At 34.5% G+C, this 10832-nt stretch overlaps 1 pseudogene; it reads right to left on the reverse strand.

Annotated features, from left to right (window-relative positions):
- Positions 1 to 237: 237 nt before the first annotated feature.
- LOC143541596 (adenylate isopentenyltransferase 3, chloroplastic pseudogene) lies at positions 238 to 1240 on the reverse strand (annotated as a pseudogene).
- Between the last annotated feature and the right edge of the window lie 9592 nt (positions 1241 to 10832).

The raw sequence follows: 10832 nt of genomic DNA on the forward strand, positions 1-10832 counted from the left end.
CACGAGATTTTACCCAAAAATCATGTGAACACTTATTATTTATTGTATGGCAAATATAACAATAAATCTCAAATGTCCTCTATACATGACACTATTTTGGCATAGTTCATGACTAATATGTGTGAAATTGTTCCCATAGAACCACCACAACATACTCCGCACAATTGTTACTTTCGTAGCATTTTTCGCTATTCACGAAAAACTGTTTGTCATGTTTTGTCAACTTTGATCACGAAATATTATTTCTTATATACTAGAGTGCGGCGACGACCATCTCCGCAGCTCTTTTAGTCACTCTCCGACTATCATCAGATGCGGATACAAAGCTCCGCGACTGACTAATATTAAACAAGAATTGGTTTACAATCATTGACCCCGGTCCCACCACAGTCTCCGCCCATGACTCCTCGGCCTCCCGACCCATCTTTTGGAAAACTGAGGTGGCATCGAGCCGGTGAAGTTTCCACCCTTTCACGTGGCTTAACCGATTAATTTTCTCGAGCTGGCGGCAAGCGAGTTTATCCGTGTTTACCTTCGTTTCCTTAATCGCGTCTTCTAATAATTTAGCGCGCGTCTTATTATCAACCGAGGATGATAATTCGGCACGAAAATATGCATCAAACTCCGGCACGCCAATCGCTCGTCGGATACCTCTCGAGTAATCTGCGTTAGGGTTAAACATTGTTCTAACTTCGTCCACCATACCCGCGGCCACCATCCGGTCAACGCGATCCGAACAAAACCCATGCAACACATGCATTGCTACGTCAACCCACAAAAAGCACACGTCATAGCGCGATCGAAACTCGCAGTTTTGATCATCAATTAATGCCTCAATGAATGAGTTCGACCCCCCAGCGATTATCGGAAGCTTACCTCTTCCGACAATCGACTTCATCGTTAACGAGGCAGTGGAAATAAAGTTTCTAGCAGTGAAATCAGCCTCGGGATCCACGATCCCGAGGAGGTGGTGTGGGACACCCCAACACTCCTCTTCGGATATTTTATTTGTAGTAATTTCTAATCCTTCATACATTTGTATCTTATCTGAATTAATAATCTCGGCCGAGTAGCGCCTAGCGAGGTCCACAGAGAGTCTCGATTTTCCAGCACCCGTTGCGCCAAGTACGACGACCACCTTATCTTTCTCTCGACAGTCGAGTACCGGTATATTTGCTCGACCGGTGGGTACGTGAAGTAAAGATGGTTGAGCTTGTTGGCATAACATCGTCATCTTCATCATAGTGAAACTTACCGGTTCACAAGTGAATCAAGTTTTATTTCACAAGTGAATAATAATAATAATAGCAAAATGAATAAGTTCTTTTGGTATTGTTTGCGGCAACTTGTGAGTTGAGATATGGAGCACACAAACTCATGTGTGGTATTTATAGTGATTGGAAAGTTGAACTTGAATTGACCATTCATTGTTATTAAACAATTTAAAATGCTAAAGAATTTTAAAATACTTTAAGCTTTAATGAAGTGTAAAATCAGCTTGAGAAGACCTTGATTAGAACATTATTGAGTATTTAAGTTAGGGTTATTCAGTTCTCTCTCAGTTTTTTTTTTAATATTTTTTTAACAACTAAATATTATTGTAAACTATGAGAATTGAACCTTTGACCATCAAATTCACACACACACAGCCTTACCATTCCACCAAAGATGGTTAATCAGTAATCTATAATAGAATTCAGGATCATTTGTTTTGTAGAATATATATAAAAACTAAGATTTTTGTAACATAATTAGAATAAATTTTGTGTTGTGTTTGTTTATAAATTGTAAATGGAATTCGAATGTTAAAAATGTGAACTGCCGTCAATAAAAAAACCACATTTTCTTTCACTCTCCCATCCTACCCTAATTTGTTTTCTCATCCTACAAATCCGTCTCTGTCGGCCATCAAATCATCACCACCAAATCGGTTCATTAAGTTTATTCCTTGCAGCCATTGATTCTTCGCTTGTCTAGTCCTCCTCATTAGACACCATTACATGTGATCATAGAACCTTTGAACCTTGTTTTTCTTTTTGGAAACCCAAAGTATTTTTTAAGAGGGTCTTTGTTGGAGGTGATTCTCAAAGGGTTCTTTAACTACTCATGTTTCTCCAAAGTTGAAGGCGTTTGTTGTGCTTTTTTTTAAAGCCATAAAGAAAAGATTATAGAAACGATAAGGATAGTCAGGCTCCTTCAAATAATAACAATTTCCCTTAGAATGTCATGGAACTGGATCATCTTCATCGAATTTTGATAGCCTTCCTGAAATTAGTGCATTGCTTGTTTAAAACCTTCTGGAATTTGGTCGATAAAGGGTATAAGGGCGCGTATGTGGGCTCGTCAGTTGCTTAGCTGGCGGTGAGGTCACATCAAAGCTTCAAATTACAAGTTCCAAGATCAATGATGTCTATGTGACAATTATGGACAAAGAGACCAAATGCCACCAATTGTAGGGTGTGTTTTTAATATATTTTGAGCAAGGCTTTTTTTTTTTTAATACTTTTTGGCAAAAACCTCCTAGAAACGTTGAAGGTTAATCTATTTATTTCCTTATTTTTCTATTATGTTTTTTATCATAATATTTTAAGTTGTATTTATAAAACTTGCTCTCTCTCTCTCTCATATATATATATATATATATATATGCGTGTCTTTGTAAACTAATAAACTTAATAAAAACAATTAAGTGGGTTTTAATTTTTTTTATATAATTATGGACTCCATTTCAAACAAAAAAAACAAATAATTTTTTTTAATAAATTAAAACTATGTTTAGCATATTTACAACATCATTACAACTTGTCAACTCTATTGACTCATATAATTTGATAGTTTAAATGAGACTTTTCTTTTTTCTTTTTTAATTTGAGGCATCCCTACTTCCCATGCATTACTAGGGGCAAAAACTGACCATTGTAACATAAAGGGGTGATCAACAATTGGAACCACAACTAGCTTTGTCAGTCTGGTTGTCAAGAGGCTTGTACGAGGTTGTGAGAGGTCATCGTTCTAATTTATGACATCTATGTTTTCATTCTCGCTCAATCGGTGCCACATGCTTCTATGTTAAAAAATGGAGAGGTTGTCATTCCAATTGGTGACTACTCAGTGTGATCTCAAATCGTTGTTCTCATTGGTGATAACCCACTAATGCCCACAAATATATATATATAGGAAATCGATCTTGCGTGAAGTAATATTATAACGAGAAGTGCGAAAAGTAAATCTCAACCATTGATTACAAAGATCAATGGTTTATGTTACAACATGGAAATTTAGTAAATATCAATAACTTTTAATCAGATTTAATTGCTTGCAAGGGCTAAAAAGTCATTAGTTTGTAGCTATAAAAACGAAACGACTGGAGTATCTCTAGATTCATTCTTTAACTTCTCCACACAGCTCAAGGCTCGAAATCCTCTTTCGATATCCAACTGACACACATAATCGACCAAATTAAAGTCAATTGATTCCTATTCCATGAGTATAAGAAGCAATCGGTAATCTGTGCATTGAACGAAATTGCTTTTGAAGCTGAATTGGGGTTTTTTTTCTTATGCTAGAGCGATCGAACCCTACACAAGGTGTTGAAGGTATGCTGGGCGATTTTAAGCTTTTGTTTTCGTTTTTTTTCTTGAATAGATGTAGGCTATTAAGTTAATAATGGAAGCTCGTTTAACTACTTCTAATGTAGTTATTCATAGTTTAATGCACCAAATATTTTTGTTGTAATTATTTTGTTTAGTGGGTGGGGTTAGTTAATTTTGATAAAGCATTTAGTGAAAAACACTTTCGAAACTTGGTTGTTTTGATGTTTTACACAAAATTGATAAGTTTTTTTTATGTGTATCTGTGTAGGGTGTATCTGCAAATTGTGTAGGTGTTAATTTAAGCATACAATTTATTATGTGTAGGTTGTGTAAAGGTTTATCTGTAAATTATGTAAGCTGTATAGGTATTAATTTGAGTTCGATTTATGTTATTTGTAGGCTGTTTAGAGTTAATTTGCATATGTGTATATAATGGTTGTGTAGGGATATCCTAGTTCATATGTGTAGCATCTGTAATTGCCTTGTTAGTGTAACGCTATGTATGTTTATATATGCAGGAATAGCCCTACACAACCATTAAAAAAATTGATAGTTTATACACGGTACATTATAAATAATATGATGATCTGTGTAGGTGATATTATGAACAAGTGTAGAATATGTAAGTATATTCTGCGTCTTTCTTACAATGACGAGTCTCAACCTAGAGATGGCCAAATGAACGGATTGAGTAACATGTCAAAATTAACTTAATATAAGTACATGTCAATTTGGGTTTGGTTGCCATCAATTTTTATTTTTATTTTTTTAATTTTTTTACTATGTAGCCTGTTATGTATGAATGGATGAATAAATTGTGTAGGTAATTAACATCAGCTGATGTAAACTATACCAATTTTTATGGATGTTGGTTTAATGTAGTTGTAGTTTATGGTAGAGGTTATGTGTAGGAATCTATTTCTGGTTAGGAAATGTGTTTCTATGTAAGAAGTGCTTATAATATGACTATGAAAATTTTATATATGTTGCATACGTGATCTAAAATATGTAATTGGTTGTAGTTTTGATGTTCGGTCCATGTGTAGGGAAGTTAAAATTTGTGTAGGTATATGTTCGATTATGTGCATGTGTTTTGTTATGCAATATATGCATGAAAAGTATATAAATGTTATTATTGTACTGCAAAAGATGTAGTTAGCTTGTATAGTGTGTTTATCATGGATGTAGGCATGTTGTATTTGTAAAATGTTTTTGTTTGTAATTTGTATATAGGCTTTATTAATATGCTACTATCTTGTATAATATATTTTAAATTTATGTAGATATTGGTTATACCTTATGTATTGGTTTTGTTACCAAGTAAGGATGGTAGTATATAAGTGTTGGTAGGAAGTGTGATGAAATGGAATGGTTGTGTAGGTACAGATAGGTTTGTACATATAACATGTTTATTTGCATGTTATGGTTGACTCTTTGTTATGTTTGATATGCTTACTTGTTTCTATTATTTGTTTATTTTTTTTGTTTTGAAAAACATATGAAAGACATTTCGCGCATTTGAAAGTCTTCCTAACAAAAGAGGGGAGGCTTTGCTAAAAAAATCATATTAAACGGAAGCTGAAGGATGACAAAAATCTCATGTAAAACATATGATATGATTTAAGAGTGTATTTTGCGGCCAAGACTATGCTTTTTGACATAAACACGAAAAGATAACATATTATGGAGGTTTTAGCTTATGAAGTGACCGTTTGATTGAACCACAAGTAGCCAACTAATAAGACAGTAGTTTGATGGTTTTAATGTGTTTTTAAACATTTTATTTTGTTTATAAGGCAGACAAGGTGGTCAAGTGTTTGTGACCTTTTAATCAATTTGGGATGAGTATGCATAAATGATTTGGTTGAAAGTTTCCTGGTTAACGTAATGGATTTGAAATCTTTGCTTGTAGTTTGATACTTAGCATTTTATATATATATATGTTGGTGTTTACCATTGTTACGTATATATAATTTGTTTGGTGTTTACAATTTTTTAAAATTTTTGACTTCGTATACACAACATTAACATTTAGAGGGGAAGGGGCACATGCAAGGGTAGTCTTTATAGGTTCCAAGCTACAAGGCAAGCTCACCCCTACCTATGTGGGTAGATTGCCAAATTGCAATTCATGACAAACCTTTGCCATGAAGAATATATGACAATTGGAAAAAATAAATGAGTAATTAATTATTATTATAAAAAACAAAAACACAAAAAGTTTTAGGGTACTTGTGGGTAGGTGCCGCCGATGAATTTGTGGTTTGTGGGTATATAAGGATAGAAATGAGATGACAGTACGGGATTGACCGATGCATGGGTAATACCCATGAATGCCCCTTCCCCTATAATGTTTTAGCATAAACATATATGCCATTTGTGTTGTGTTTTCTAATGATCAACAATCCATAAACTGGTTTTTTGTAGGCTTAACTAGGTAAACTTATTTACCTTTTGAGAATGGCAAGCTCTATATGTTAAATTGGTGTTATAAAAGTTGTAATAGTCTGTGTAGTATGTTTATTATTTATGTAGGTTTCTATATTTTTAATTTAGTTTCTAAGCTTGATATTGACAAAATATAATATGTTGAATTAATGGATTTATGTTGAAGTCAAAATCCTTTGTTAATTGGTATAAAGAAACTGGGTTTATGAAGAATATTTGAGTTGAAGTAAATATAAAAACAATTTAAGTTAATGATTTGTAACTTGCATTAATTAATAATAATTGCCCCAAAAAAAATTCTTCAGCGTTTACTAACATATCCTTTTAATTAAAAAATAGAAAAAAATTCTTATTGGTTGAAATTTCTTCTCGTACTTCTCACTCAAAGAATTACTTTTCGAATGAATCTAATCATATATATACACACACATACATATGTTAGATTTGTTGTGTTGATGCTTGCATGATTTTAATTATGTGTGATTTACGACTGTTATCTTTGACACACTCTTCACACACAAACATATACATATATATCACACATAAGTGTGTGCTTGGTTGGACGAACCAATCTGTCGACAATTAGAAAGGTTTATTTTTTCTTTGAACAACAATTCCTAGTTTTTGTAGAATAAAAATAAACCACAACCTGCACCTTGGAGAAATTGAACTCCCAACTTTTTGATTGTGGGCAAACCAGTTGTAATGTTTAGCTTATTGTCTTTCTAATCTCAAACATTTTTTTTTACCTTTATCAGTATCTAATAAATAAGTAAATTATCGCGTCACATGTTACAATGCTATAAGCCCAATTTTATTTTATTTTTTGTTTGTAATTAGGTAATAACTAGATTTAAATAAAATCTTCTAAAGAAACCAAAAGTTTGAACATAATCAAATTGAACCAAATCTAGTTTCTTTTTAGCCGCATCAAACCATCAAAAATGGGTATTTAAATAAAATAGTAAGCGATGACATGGAAACGTGAGAAGGTTTCTGAGATCAATAAACTGTTAGAAAATTTTGTGAGAAGGTTTTTGGAGGTTTTTGCGTTTGTGTATCGCAGACATGTTTAGTTTTTGAAAATATTTCAAAAGAGTAGTTTCCCCATGATAAAATTGTATAACTTCATACTTATATTTCGTGTGCGTGTATTTGGGATTTATAAGGACCAATGCCATGGTGCTCTCACCTATTACGGGCATCGTGTATCCATCACTGCATCACACCTTATTTTCCCGCTATTGTTCAAGTGTCTAATCTCCTTTCACCTTAATTTATAAAAAAGACTTACATAATTTTCTCACATAGCAATGATTACCTTCTTATTATGTAGTGATGATTACTGGTGTTATATATAATCATACAAACATAATCACATTGGAAAGTATAGTCAACTCCCAAGTGGATGATTGGTCTTATTAGGAACCTCATAAAGCTTAGGCTGAGGGGTGTGGGGGGCTTTAATGGAGGCTTTAGTGGGGGCTCCAACCAATAATATTATGACGTGTGGCAGAGAGAGAAACTGGATAAGGGGGTTGTTGGAGCCCCCGTTGGAGCCCTGGCCCCTGGTGTGGAGGGGCTCCAGCAGGGGCTCCAGCGAAAATTTTTTTTTATTTTTTTATAAATATATTCAAACAACGTATTATTAAAAAAACTCATAAATTATTAAAAAAACACACATTAATAAAAAAAACACATTAATATCTAAAATTCAAATTACAAAAAAAAACATACTAAAAATTAAACAAACAATAATACTTAGTAATAACACTAATCTAATACAAGATCATCGGGTCGCCTCGCCCACAAATGCTCAACCAACTCATGTCGAAGATTCCCGTGTATCTCACGGCTCTTGATATTTGCTATGTTATGAAGTCTTTGTTGATCACTGATTGTGGACGGTTGTGGCGGAATGTCACATTGGTAGTTTTGGCAGATAGCTTTGCCCTCGTCTTCTAACGTCATGTTGTGTAGGATCAGACACGTGTAGACGACGTCCATTATCCTCTCCCCGAGTCCAATAACGTATCGGGTTCGCCAGCACATAATATTGTTTTTTCAGAACTCCAAAAGCTCTTTCAATATCTTTTCTAGCAGACTCTTGCTTCTTCGTAAAATACTTCCGTTTATCGGCGATTGGATCTGTAAAAGCTTGAACTAACAAAGCCATTCGTTGTAAATACCATCGACCAGATAGTACCCGTACTTGAAGAGTTCTCCATTTGCAACAAAAGATTGAGGTGGTTCAACCCCGTCGATAAGGTCGTTGATCAAATGTGACTGATCGATAACATTAAGGTCGTTATTTGACCCAGCAACACCAAAAAAAGCATGCCAAAACCAAAGATCTTGTGACACCGCCGCCTCAAGTATAAGAGTCGGCCCTTCATGATCACCACGGTGGAACTGACCTCGCCAGGCCGTTGGACACATAGCCCATCCAACATGCGAACAATCGATGCTACCTATCATCCCAGGAAAACCATGTTTTTCTGCGTGCAACTCATATATGCGTTGGATGTCATACATTGTAGGTTTACGCAGATATCTCCGAGAGTAAATCGATATGACTCCTACGTATATAAAATAATCTATAAACATATAATATATATTACAAAATGTAATAAATATTTAATAAAAACTAAAATTAATGTTTTTTACCTTGGCAGAAAAAATGAAGGGATTCACGTGCAACCCTTTTCGACATCAGTAAATACTCATCCAAAGCGTCCGACGAGATGCCGTACGCTAATTGACGAATAGCAGCCGTGCATTTTTGAAGAGAGGTAAAACCGGGGAGACCCCTAGCATCCTCCCTTTGTTGAAAAAAGGGATACCGCTAAATCACTTGCTATACGCATGAACAATTGTCTGCTCATTCGGAAACGAGTTCGAAAATCCGACTCCTCGTATACCGGTTGAGGGCTAAAATAATGCCTAATCAAAGTATCGTTAGCACCCGATCGATCATGATCACGAGGTGGTGCTCTAACTCTCGGGACTCGAGGTTGATGGGCTTGATTTTGCAAGAGATCCACCACGGTTGCGGTCAAAACTTCCCCTACATGAAGAAGCAAATCATCCTCTTCAGAGGAGTCGGAATCAGACGAGTACCACGACATTTTTTTTGTGTTAGTTTTGAGAGGATTTTAGGAGGAAAGGTGTATAATTGTGAAATGAAGTATATTTTATAAAGGTATATATTTATAGTTTAAGAAAATATTTTTTTTTAATTTAATATGAGCTCAACGGCTCTTTTCCGTAAACCTATATAGAAAATATATTTTTTTTTTGTTTTTTTCGGCTCCCAACGGTCCAAAATACCTCAAAAGGTGTGCTCCTCTCTCTCTTCTCCCGCTAACCAGCTCACGCCTGCATTGTTTTTCGCGTTAGCGCCCCGTTAGCGCCCCGGTGGTGTGGTGTTAGCGCCTGGGGGCGCGAGCGGAGGGGCTCTAGCGCCCCCGTTGAAGCCCCACACCCCTCAGCCTTAGTTTCTTTTAGTTTTGAGGGCGTGCTTGTGCTTTACAACTTTATGTAATGGAGGTTTCTCCATGTATTCTTTGAAAAAGTTATCCTAATTGCACTCTAATTATATATATATTAGATCCTAGTTTCATTTGTAACCCATTATAATATATCTTTATACAACTTTTGAAAACCTTAGTGCTTAGCTTGAAAATTATATTATTTTCATAAGCAAGCGGCATAAGAAGGTGGTCATATATAGAGAGAGAGACTAATGATATGCATTCATTTATGTATCTTGGTGTATGTATAATTATGGTCGGTCCAACCATTTTTAAATCCTAACACGAAATAAGATTTCTGACATTTTTCGAACTTTAATGTTACAAATTAAAACAAGTAACCATGATATGTTTGTCTTGTCAAACAAGTTAAGGGTCATTTTCATCATTTAGTATATTTTTAGCCTAACTTCAATTTAAATTGGATGCCCATCCAAGTGAATCTTAGTTTTTAGTTTACTCCCCCTAAAGCTTGCGATGTGTATAATGTTCGAGACTATTATTTTGCTTGCAAATTTAATTATAAAGCCATTCACGGATATGCTTATTGTATCTTGTTGATCAATGGGTTTACCGCACATTTAAAATTTATAACATGGCAGCTGCTATACGCGTGTACGTAGATGCACTGCTAAAAACTTGGTCGCATCGTTAAAAGAACACTATTGAAAAAAGTTGGAAGTCTCGTTAAAAAAATCTGGATGCATGTTATACTCACACCTAATTCAATATAATAATAGTATATTCAATTTAAAGAACGCTTAATGTTAGATTTTATGGTGTACTTTTTTTTTATATAAAAATGATTATGTATTAAAAAGTTATTGTTTAACAAATAGTGAAACAGTAAAAAAAAAAAAGTCAACAAATGGTTGGTTTTACACTTTTATCCATTTGCCTCTCGTGTAGGGCTGATAAATCGTGTCTTGGCATGTTTAATATATTAGAGACTACGTAATCAACACAAATATCAAACATATAAATGGCCTGTTTAGCATTTAGTTTTGGTGGATTTAGTGTGCCAGTCATATGCTTTATGTATCAAGAATGAGAAATAGTGAACCATACCGTCCTAGTTTTAACTATTTTTGAAAAGATATAAAATTGCATTGTGTATTTTTTTTTCTAAACTGATATTATCATGTCTAAACATGTATCCAATTTCCTAGCCCTACCCTCAAGCCCATTTAATTTGTTAAGTTTAGACGCGTCACATTGTGACATCACCATCACTATTGATTTCTCTTCATGCTCATGC

The sequence above is a fragment of the Bidens hawaiensis genome, unplaced genomic scaffold (genome assembly GCF_021521415.1).
Source record: "Bidens hawaiensis isolate Kalapana, Puna unplaced genomic scaffold, B.hawaiensis_p1.1 tig00012615_1, whole genome shotgun sequence".
NCBI lineage: Eukaryota > Viridiplantae > Streptophyta > Magnoliopsida > Asterales > Asteraceae > Bidens > Bidens hawaiensis.